Source organism: Triticum aestivum, chromosome 5D, assembly GCF_018294505.1.
Source record: "Triticum aestivum cultivar Chinese Spring chromosome 5D, IWGSC CS RefSeq v2.1, whole genome shotgun sequence".
In the NCBI taxonomy this organism is placed as follows: Eukaryota; Viridiplantae; Streptophyta; class Magnoliopsida; order Poales; family Poaceae; genus Triticum; species Triticum aestivum.
Genome location: NC_057808.1, coordinates 46,195,781 through 46,208,272, shown reverse-complemented (window position 1 = coordinate 46,208,272; position 12,492 = coordinate 46,195,781). Strand labels below are relative to the sequence as shown.

At 44.5% G+C, this 12,492-nt stretch overlaps 1 pseudogene; it reads right to left on the bottom strand.

Annotated features, from left to right (window-relative positions):
- Positions 1 to 7,936: 7,936 nt before the first annotated feature.
- On the bottom strand, positions 7,937 to 11,987 carry LOC123124253 (BTB/POZ and MATH domain-containing protein 1-like; annotated as a pseudogene).
- Positions 11,988 to 12,492: the final 505 nt, after the last annotated feature.

Sequence of the window (12,492 nt, the reverse complement as noted above, 5' to 3'; positions counted from 1 at the left end):
AACCAAAATAGACAAAATTCCAGCAATCCCCAACCAGATTCCAGAGGCACACAAAATTTTCCGTTGGTTCCAAAACACTGTTTTATATACCGGTACTGCAGTGGAGACTGTTAAGTCGAACTTCCACCTAGAACTCTATGCTACACTAGTAAGCAACTTGAACAGTGGACTGGGCCTTGAACTGCAAGTTTTCAGCGAATCTAGCTTCACATAAAGCCTTGACCGATACGTGGCTACCGTGGGTCTTCCCCGCGGGTGGAGCTTATGCGTCATACTCCGAGACCTTTCATGAGTTTAGTAGAGAGAACCCTACTCTTATAGATTGCGACGTTTAACAATCAGACTCATATAGGTGTGTTCTTCAAAAGATGTTCTGCAGGACAACATCTCTGCTTAAAAGAGCCATTTAGAACACATTAAGATATACATCAACCTGCCATGCAGATTAGAAGAGTATTGCATCTTCATGGAGTGGTATTGTTAATAGTAAGGAGTCTCTCCTCTCAGTTGACCAACAGCTTGTCTTCCACATCTAATTCACGGGATCTCCGATCACAAAGAATAGGTTACCACTGTGAACAACTCATATTATGGGTCTCATACCCATCTCCCTCGATGCATTATCTATCACATTACGTGATAGACCCTTAGTAAAAGGATCTGCCAGATTTTTAGACGTTTGGATATAATCCAATGCAATAACTCCGTAGTTTTTCATTTTCCTGACAGACTTTAACCTTCTCTGAACGTGTCTTGATGACTTCATGTTATCCTTTGAGCTGCTCACTTTCGTGATCACAGTTTGATTGTCGCAGTTCATAAGGATACTCGGTACAGGTTTCTCAACAACCGGCAAGTCATTCAAGAGCCGACGAAGCCAATCTGCTTCGACCGTAGCTATATCTAGTGCTGTGAGTTCTTCTTCCATTGTTGACCTCGTTAAGATGGTCTGCTTGCAAGACTTCCAAGAAATAGCGCCACCTCCATGAGTGAATACATACCTGCTCGTGGCCTTTATCTCATCAGCATCTGAGATCCAGTTTGAGTCACTATACCCTTCAAGCACCTTTGGGTGCCCAGTGTAGTGAATTCCATAATTCGCAGTGCCTATCAAATAACGCAAAACTCTCTCTAGAGCTTTCCAATGCACATCTTCTGGTTTTGAAACAAACCGACTCAGTTTGCTAACAGCAAAAGAGATGTCAAGTCTTCTAGCATTGGCTAAGTACATAAGCGAGCCAATAATATGAGAATACTTCAATTGGTCTCTAGCAATTCTTCGATTCTTTCGAAGCAACACACTAGCATCATATGGTGTTGGAGAGGGCTTGCAGTCACTGTAGCCAAAGCGACTCAAAATCATTTCCACGTAGTGAGATTGAAGCAATGTAATCCCACCATCATCGTCTCTCAACAACTCGATGTTCAGAATGACATCAGCCACTCCTAAATCCTTCATCTCAAAACAGCGAGATAGGAAATCCTTGACCTCCTTAATAACATTAAGATTTGTTCCGAAAATCAGTATGTCATCAACATACAAGCAAAGGATAACTTCCTCGCCCCCACCATGGCGATAGTACACACATTTGTCAGCTTCGTTTACAACAAAGCCTGCAGCTGTTAAAGTTCTTTCAAACTTCTCATGCCACTGTTTGGGTGCTTGCTTAAGTCCGTACAAAGACTTCAGCAACTTGCACACTTTCCCTTCGTGACCATCTATTACAAACTCATCTGGTTGTTCCATATAAATTTCCTCGTCCAACTCTCCATTTAGGAAAGCAGTCTTAACATCCATTTGATGAACGAGAAGACCATGTGAGGCAGCTAGTGAAAGTAGAACTCGAATAGTGGTCAGTCGAGCCACAGGTGAGTAAGTATCAAAGAAGTCTTCACCTTCCTTTTGGGTATAACCCCTAGCCACGAGCCGAGCCTTGTACTTTTCAATAGTACCATCAGGCCTAAGCTTCTTCTTGAATACCCATTTGCATCCTATAGGTTTGCACCCATAAGGACGATCAGTTATCTCCCAAGTTTCATTCGCCAAGATGGAATCCATCTCGCTACGAACCGCTTCCTTCCAGTAGTCAGCATCTTCAGATGCATAGGCCTCTGAAATAGAACTGGGAGTGTCATCTATGAGATACACCAGAAAATCATCACCAAAGGACTTTGCAGTCCTCTGTCTCTTGCTCCTAGTAGGAACTTCATTGTTTTCCTCCACAGGACTTTCAAAGTGTTCCATCAAAATGGCAGGTTTGATAATTGTAACTGGTTCCTGATTCGATGAACTAGGCATCTCCTGATTAGATGAGGTAGCCATATCCTTCATGGGAATGATATCTTCAAAGAAAGTCGCATCATTCGACTCCATGATCGTACCGACATGCATGTCAGGTACCTCAGATTTTACAACCAAGAATCTATAGCCAATGCTATGAAAAGCATATCCCAGAAAAACACAATCCACAGTCTTTGGTCCAAGCTTCCGCTTCTTTGGAATTGGAACATTGACTTTCGCCAAACAACCCCATGTTCGCAGATAAGAGAGTTTTAACCTTTTCTTCTCCCATTCCTTGAATGGAGTTATCTCTTTGTTCTTTGTGGGGACTCGGTTTAGGACATGACATGTTGTCAATATCGCCTCCCCCCCACCATGCCTTGGAGAGACCCGATGTGTCTAACATGGCGTTAACCAAATCAGTTAGAGTACGGTTCTTTCTTTCGGCCACCCCATTTGACTGAGGTGAGTAGGGAGGCGTCCTCTCATGGATTATACCATGTTCCGCACAAAAAGCATCAAATTCATTGGAAAAATACTCTCCACCACGATCGGACCTAAGCCTCTTGATTTTTCGATCAAGTTGGTTTTCCACTTCAGCTTTATAGATCTTGAAAAAGTTCAAAGCCTCATCCTTAGATTTCAAAAGATACACACGGCAGTATCTAGTGGAGTCGTCAATTAACGTCATGAAATATTTCTTTCCACCTTTTGTCAAAACACCATTCATTTCACATAGATCTGAATGTATGAGCACTAGTGGTGCAAGATTTCTCGTTTCTGCAGTCGTGTGAGACTTACGAGGTTGCTTAGCTTGCACACAAACTTGACACTTAGATCCCTTGGTGGTGGTGAAACTAGGGATTAAGTTCAACTTTGCTAGTCGCGACATGCAACCAAAGTTAACATGACAAAGACGTGAATGCCACACATTTGATTCACTATTGTTGCAAACATGACAAGCTTATAGCCATCTCTACACAGAAGAGATCCGCTAACAAGATTTTTATTGACGGAGGGGACATAATGCACGTTCTTCAGCCGCACGATCTTCCCCGAAGTAAACTTCAGATCGACCGTGCCAACACCACAAACAGAAGCACTTGAACCGTTGCCCATCAGCACGGTTGAAGTCCCTGCGGTCTGATAAGACGAAAACATGGAAATATCACCGCATACATGCACATTAGCACCCGTGTCAATCAACCAATCAGGAGAATGACATACTGAAAGAATAGTGGGAAATATATCATACCCAGCATCCTTCATGTCAGTGTCTCCAATGACAACATTAGCGGTCTTGTCGCCTTTCCCGGGATGACGCTTGGCATAGCGATTAGGGCAACTAGGAGCCCAATGATCAGGATCTCCACACACATGACAAACACCTTTCTTCTTGTCATTCTTCTTCTTGAAATTTGTGTGTTGCACAGCCTTGTTCTTCCCATCAAACTTTGCTTTACCATCAAACTTGCCCTTGTTCTTGAACTTATGGGGTTGGAAGTTCTTCTTCTGTACCAGATTGGCACTAGATCCTCCCTCAATACCTCGAGCACGTGTGTCCTTTGCTCTCGCCTTTTCTTCCACATCAAGAGTGCCAATGAGATCTGGGACGGAAAACTCCTATCTCTTATGTTTCAGTAAGCTAGCAAAGTTCCTCCACGAAGGAGGAAGCTTAGTGATGATACCTCCGGCAACAAACTTGTCCGGTAGCATACAACTGAAGTGCTCAAGTTCTCTAGCAAATGACTGTATCTCATGAGCTTGCTCAACCACGGAGCGCTCTTCAGTCATCCTGTAATCATAGAATTGCTCCATGATGTACAGTTCAGTGCTAGTATCCGAGACCCCAAACTTGGCCTCGAGTGCATCCCACATATCTTTTCCATTATCAATTGACGCATAAGCATCAACTATGTTCTCACCAAGAACACTCAAGAGAGCAGCCTTAAACAGAGTATCCATTTTCTAAAAAGCTTGTGCCTGTTGAGCATCAAGCTCTCCTTCAGGTTTGCCAAGAGTGGCGTCATAGGAACTCATGGTCTGAAACCATAAGACTGCTCTCACGCGCCACCTCTTATAGTGGATACCCTCAAACATAGGAGGTCTCATGGAAGCAGCAAAACCACTTGGTGTAAATTGCCTATAATAAGGTTTTTGGATTGTTGGAAATATGAGCAATTTACAAATGATTTTATTAACAGAAATACTAGATAAAGCATGACTAATATAGTAGAGATAGAACAAGTCATGCGTTCTGACAGAGAAAAGGTAAATTGCATCTGCATATATGAACTTGAACTAAACACATCTAGAACAGACACTAGATGAAGTAGAACCTAACATATGTAGGACAGAAACTAGAGCAGCCATGTCGTTGCTGAGGTAGTCGACGTCGGACTCAAAAGGTGCGGTTCCGGAGGCAGCTCCCGCGTGACCTTTCGTATACCCGGCGTGGCGGGCGGAGGAGGAGCGCGCGTGGATGTCCCTCTTGTTCTCATCCTCATACATGTGGAGAAAGAGCCTCCCTTATAAAGAGGTCCAACTTCCTTTAAACTAGCAATGTAGGACTAAACTTTTGTTCCACCTCTTGCCTTGTACGAATGGGCTGCGTGGGCCTCTAGAATTTATTAGAAATTTCTGAACCAAAATAGATAAAATTCCAACAGACTGAAGCCACTCCGGTGGGCGATAGGGTCCGAACCTGCACACCTAGTTTCTGAAAACAGCTGAACCAGACTCACCTTAAATAGATACACCCCGCCAGCACATGATCAACCGAGTCTTCATCTTGTGAACACGTGAAACACGTCGATGTTTCCCCCTGCAGCCCATGCCGAACTTCGCCTGTCAGAGGTCCATAGTCTGTACTCTAAAGCGAGCCAAGCAAAAAAAATTACATTTGAAGAACAACAACACTCTGATATTTGTAAATTACCACTTTGATGCTGGACTCGACAAGTTATCCCACTAAGGTACGGGGTACGGTCCTGGCCAGATCCAGAGTTCCACCATTGTTGACCACCTCCAAGCTTCCACCCGCTCTCTAGCCAACCAAATTCACATTTATTGTGAGAAAAATAAAGAGGAGCGCTAAATTCGTGTTTCCACCAAACTAATCTTGAACTCCCAAGTTCTTTGTGTGATTTTTTACTCTTGGGTTCGTGGGAATTCTGTGTGGATTGGAATCACGGGGAGCTTTCGTGTTTTGGATTTATGCTTCAGGCTTGTTTGTGAGTGCATTAGGGCATCTCCAACGGGGACCCTCAAATTTCCTCCCCCGTCTGTCTGCAGACAGGGGACCAGTCTGCAGACACGAATGCAGGAGTCGGCCATCCAACGTTGCCTGCATACATTTTAAACACTTTTTCAACAAAATGGACAAAGTTCATGCAAACATGACGGATTTTCATATAAACCGGACGAGATTCATGAAAAGACGCCGGATTTTCGTTACAAGAACAAAAAAAGAAACCCACCCTAAACTATCCTACAGTTTGACCACCGGCGGTAAGACCCGTGAAGGGAAGGTACGATCTCCGACGAGGAAGAGTAGAACACGGGAGACAAACTGGCCCACATGGGACACAAGGCCCCGCCGCCTCCCATGCCCTACTCATCCTTGGAGGAGTCCGCGACCTGTCCGTCGAAGGTGGACATGAGGTCCACGATGGAGATGGTGGCACTATCGCTGTCGTCGTACAACCGGGCCGCCCGATAGTTCATCGGAGGCGCATAGGAGGCGCAGCTGGCGTTGTTCTCATCCACGATCGTCTGTAGCCATGCCTCCACGGCCGCTTATTGGTGAGCGGTGGCTTGAGCCCGGACGGCCTCGTAGATCGCACGCTTCTCCGCGACGAAGTTGGGGTTCGCCGCGGCCATGGCCTCCACGGCCTTCTCGTTCACGCACTCGGCATCGATCTAGCCCTCCACTAGCCGGTGATGCTCTAGGAGGAACAGGTTGTAGCGCTACTCCTCCCGTGCTTGCCGGAACCTCGACAGAGGAGCTGACGTAGGCTGCTCCTCCTCCGCCATGACGGCGTCGTAGTGCTCCTACGCCTGCTCCATGGTCAGGCCGGCATGCACCGACGCTAGTCCGGCGCCATGTCGTTGTCGAAGCACGTGGGGTCGTCGTCGGAGACCTCGGGCGAACTGGCCGGCATGCCCTGCTCGATCCAACGCGGTCTTGAGGGTCGGCGTTGAGGGTGCCCTTAGTTGGTTGAGGCACTTGGAGACGTAGGTGAGACATTCGCAGTCATGAGGGCATTCGTTCGCCTTCACCTCTCCAACGGAGATTAGTGCCCACATACATCTTCCTTTCGAACACTTATGATTTATCTATCTCCGTTAGGTTTACGATGTGTAGCTTATCGCAGTTTGCTTGTGTGTAATGGAACATCATATAGGTTGCTCATCCTAACTATTTTCATAGAGAACTTACTATTTAGCATTGCCTCTAAAATGAACTAAGAAAAAGACAATTTGGTAATTGCCTATTCACCTTCATCTAGTCGACATCTTTAATCCTTCACTTAGCGAAGGTTGCGGCCTCATTGCAAGTATGTAGATATGCATGGTTTCATGATCCACTGGGCATTATTTGTATAATCTTGATTATTGAGCAATAAAATTACATGTTAATCAAAAAAAAACTATAAGCACAAAAAATCCAAAAAAACTACAGGATCCTGCAGGCTTTATTTAAGAGATTTCGCATGAACATCTCTTTTCTACAGAGGGGATATTTAATCTTTGATAGAGAATAACACTCTAGATCGAGGTAGCTTATTAGAGGTAGATGAAGGAGCACCCTGCGCCTCTCTCCCATCAGGATGAACTCTGATGTGAGGGGGAGAACCATTATGTACCGGATTCTCACCACTTGGAACGTCGTGCATGGTACGGTAAACCTCACGGGGAGGAGGTGAATGGCTCTGCCCGAGGTTCCCATGGATCCGATCTGCGCTTCTGTCGAAGGTAAGAAACGTTACACTTGCTCACTTGCTCCGAAGAATGAAGGTGGGCAATGCAGTGAAGGAGTCTCTCGTGCCACTGTCGTCACGACGACCCCGAAGCTAGCGATCAGTAGGAGAATGCAACCGGACTCCATTTGCGATGTATGCATGCATAAATTGTTTGTGACCTTGCTCCGTTGGGCCTGGAATATATATAGGATGTCAACGGCGTGGCACACACCTTGTTTAAAATTATGTACCATCAATGCTGGGATGATAATTTAGCGATATACAATTATGCTGGTGTATCAACTTTACATACAATGATACATGGTGTCGATATCAAATCACCGACAATTAATCTTGGTTTTCTCTATCACGCAAATAAAGGTGATGTATGTAACCTGTTTCCTGCATACACAACACATAATTGAAGATCTAGCTTCAGCTACCCAAAATTAAATAGATTTCTTACTAGGCCAGTATGGTCATGAACTCATGATATCATATATTCATACATGAGTGGTTTCATTGCATGCTGGCATCACAACTGAATCTGTCATCACTCGCCAGATCCACATCATCAGAACAAATCACGGAAATTAAATCAGACAAGATCGAGAACGTAAATGGATTTCCATCACAAGACACATATGTATATATGAAGTAATCAGCAGAGAATCCCATTGTGCTAATTTAGTTAGTCAGACATAGTGATTGCCGCGGTCTGCCCCGTAGGGCTTGCTTTGTAGTATTTGCTCCAAAGAAACCGCAGCAAAGCCGCCATTTGAACTCTTATCATCAACACAGCCTGCCCAATCCGCATCCAGAATACTCTCAGCAAGGTTGACGACGAGCACCGAACGGTTAGCCCGGCAGACACAACCCCCTTCACAAACCGAACAATTCTCTTCACAGCCTCCCAATGAACATCAGTGGGCCGAGACAAATACTGACACATCAAGATTATAGTTTCATAAAAGCAGTCAATACAAGAGTTACAATTCATAGATAATGCAACAGGTTCTACAGAACAAAATGGGAACCTTATCATACTGCCTAGCTCGCTTGAGGAGCTTATCAAAATTGGTATAGTAATAAGTGAAAGAAGTTTCTAGCTGTTGACTGTGATTTTTGTTCATGGAGTATTGACTTAGTGTTTAGCAGAGATCAGATATAATACAACGCACTTCATAGTAAATAAGATACTGCAACATGCATTTCCCTCATCAAATATTTCTTAGTTATACAGGACAGAAGTTTCCAGATTTACATCCTACAAAAGTGGTCAGTAGACCGCGATGATAACTACATATTCTTTCATCAGCTTGTAAGAAAATATAGCACATACCAGCATAACCAGACAACTCATAAAGCTTCAACTGCTCCAATCTAGCAAAAGTAATGGACATATATCATGGCTTCTGACTGAAGATACGAAGAGGAAGGGCATTTTGACATTTGTACAAAAAATAGTTTGATTATTACAGAAAGCATGTAAATGCCTGTCATGTACAATATATAAGGTGGGCAAAAACATTTCACAGTTTCTTTTGTTAGCAGAGTTTGAATCAGAAAGTGTGCATCCGGGCATATTTTCCAAGTAAAATAAGAGTGTTAGGAGTCTTCATGCAAGGAACTGTTGTCATTTACTCAGAAACTTCGAATGGCAGATTATAAAGGTCACGGAGCAAACATATAAATACACCGACGTATATCGTTCGTGCATGTTGTCGAATTGCACGCATGACCATGGCATCTTCAGCGCCAATTCTTTCCTGGGCTTTTCTTCTTTGCGACCTCTGTACCGTCCTTCGAGTCCATATACAGAGTTCACAGCTACCTCATTTGGATTGTAAGATTGACCTCTCAACATCTCATATTTGAAATGTTTCATGACTGCTCTAGTCAATGTTGCGTTCATGTCTACCTACTGGCCAGCCTCCCCTCTCTTTGCAATTACGCTGCCAACCAAATACAAACTGTTAAGTGCAGATTTGGTCTGACTTGTTAGAATGAACACAATTTTAGCATCACACAAACCTGCTCTTCAGAATCTTCAGTCCTGTTCATCTCTTTTAGAAGAGGATTCCTTGGTCGGACAGGGGGCTGGTTGTGGTCTGCACTATGCAATGCTACAACCAGCCATGGTTCATGAGAATCATTGTCAATACCCTGCAAGACAACCTGAACTGCCTAATTCGTCGCTAGCATGGTACTAATTACAAAATGAGCAACTATATCTAGAATTTACCTCAAGCAGGCATACAAGGTCCTGGGAGGAGCAGTTATTGCCACCGTTGGTGTATTTACATCCCCCGTAACGAATATTGTAACAAACTTAACAAGAATATAGGTTCTAGAATTCATAAGCGGATATGTCTCTGCCAGGGAATCAAATTTAGTTACCATTTGTATTTACAAGTATTTTACATAGCCACTGAACACCCAAAGTTTCTCACCGGCTGAAAGACAAAATACGAAGGGTCTGGACAGGGCAACTAGCTGGCGGGAGAAGAGACGAATCCCCGCCTTAGTAGATACAGAGAGAAGCTTGACCAACAATGGCGCCGCTGGCTACTCACCCAATAATCTCACAAGCCTTCTACACCGGCTGCAAAAGTCAGAAGGAACTGGGAACAAATCGTCATCAGATACCGCTTCTTCCCAGCTTCTGCGAAGCGCGCAACCTGAATCAATGTGGAACAGGATAGGGGGATATCTGGGCCATACCTGAGGAAGAAAGTGCAAGACGGTGGTGGAGTCGAAACCCACATCGCACGATTCACGGGAGGGGGCAGTCAAAAGTTACAAGACGATGTGAAAATTTACAGGGGATGAGTTGACGTTGTGAAAAGGTGCTAGCTGCAGAAATAATGTCGCATGAATCTTGAACAACACCATGCGGATAGGATAGCTCATGTAGCATGTGTTCATGTATAAAATCTGTGTTGCTGTCTCAATCTGACTCACTCAACATTTTCAATTAAATGAGGATTCAATAAACATTTTCTCTTCCCATAATACCCTCTATGATCAAAATTCATGAACAGAAAACTATTGCATGTAATTTTTTTAACTGTACATAATTCATGTATAGTATCTTTCCAAGCAAAACATAAAAAAATTGGTAGTATATTCCATCTTTGTTGGGTTAGTCAACCATGCCAAGAAACCATTTGTAACTGTCTCTAATTAAAACCTAGCATTTAGCAGTCAAATATAAGTTTTTCATACATGTAAAACAGATCATCTCAAAGGATTTTCATTCTTCACATAAGCCAGACACTAAAGTAAAAAGGGCAACGAGTGAGCTACCATTGATTCATATGTACTTATATCAGACGGGCTAACCAATACATTGGAGACATCCATTTTATAGAACCAACTGCTTCCTCCTAAAGATCTCTGGAAACTTCAAGTGATGGCAACCTCATCTCATGTGGCTGTGTAAAAAGTAACTGGATAGAAGCTAAGCCAGGACGGGCATGCTAAATTCAGAAAGACTTAATTACTTTCTCCAACCCAACATAACTGATTTGCCTCCAAAGATCTATCAGAACGGAAGGATAAACAATAGCTCATACCAGGTTGGCGTACTAAATTTTGCGGGACTTGGCTGCCCTCTCCAACACATCTACAATGATATCAGGCGAAGATCTTTTGAGTTGTACATACCCTTGACTTGCGATCACATCATTCATTCTATTCGAAGAGAGCATAAATTCAATGCAAGCATCTTTGAGATTTCTGCAATTATGCTGGTCAGCTAGAGCTAATATGGTCGCCACATTCTCAACATCAAGACTCTTGCATAACATGTGTTCACATACCATCTTCATCCTTTCCATGGCATACTTATCTGCAGCCACAAGTACGTGCTTAACCATTTCTCTTTTGTCATCAGCCTCGAGATCGTCCATGGAAGGCATTGAATCCGTGTAGATGAAGTGAAGAAATGCCTTGAAAACAGCAGGCTGCATGTCATCAATAGTTATTTCATGTGTCCCTTTGTCCCCCATCGGCCCGTAGTACTCCGCATCGAAGACCGCCGACCGCGTCGCAAGCAAAATCTTATGAGCAGAAAAAACCTCCCCTCGAACCTTGAAAGTCAGGTCTGCTCCTTTCCCCTCTAGCAATTTTGCAAGATTATCCGAAAGGTCTGAGGGTGGCACATGGATCTCGAGTGTTTCCTTGATAACACTGACTTCGCACTCGATCACGAGACAATCGTTCCGCAGGTACAGGGACTCTACTTCAGGGGTGCTCTTCATGAACTTTAGCAGGCCCCATGATGGCCATTTACCGTTAAACACTCGTGGTTCCTTGAAAGAGTGCACCACAATCGACTTCTCTTTAACCGGATCCACAAGCATAAAGCTGCAGAGCGCCCTCACCTCGGCGTTCTTGGTCAAGAGCTCGAGGTAGACAGAGACATGGCCTTCGCTCTCCTCGGCATCGGGGTAGTAGCGGACGCACCATTCGTAGCCGCCGATGGAGAATGCAGGAGAACGGAGGAATTTGCCTCTAAAAAGGCCCTTGTGCCGGCTGTAGCCGGCGATCTCGAACGCGACCGTGGCCCGCGCCGTCTCTGCTGTGCACCTTGACGGCACCCTCGCTATTGATGCCATTGTGGGAGTTGGAAGGAGGACGGGGGTCGGCGACGGTTGGAACTCTCGATTAGGGCCAGCGGCGATGGCAGAAGCGGTTGCCTCCAAGGGGGGACTGGGAGGCGGCGGCGTGACGGAAAAGTGAGCGGACGGATTGGGGATGGTTCCACAGCGGAGAGAAGAGGGTTTGGACAAGGGACAGTTAAGTTTTGTGAGAGCGCTGCTATGCAGACGATGTTTTGCTGACGATTTGTGCACGACAGCTAAATCAAGCCGTCCATGCATATGACTAAAGTGGGGCCAACGGATAGATTAGCCATCGTTTCGCTGTCGTGCAGGCCGTGCGTCGTCCGCACAGCAGTTTCGGTTTTGTGATGAGGTAGCGGTTTTTTTTAGTAGTATTTTCGTATGCCAATTTTTTTAACTTAAGACGGTACAAACATAGACCCTCATACATATGTATATACATTTATCTTTATAAATGTACACATGCACACTCTAACTCTATGAGCATCTCCGAAAGAATGAGCGGGCACATCCTCTTAAGATCGACGAAGTCATCACATGCACCTCCATAATCGACGGGAATATATTCTCACACTAAAAGAACATCGCCGTAAAGGTTTGGAAAAAAATCAGAAAAATA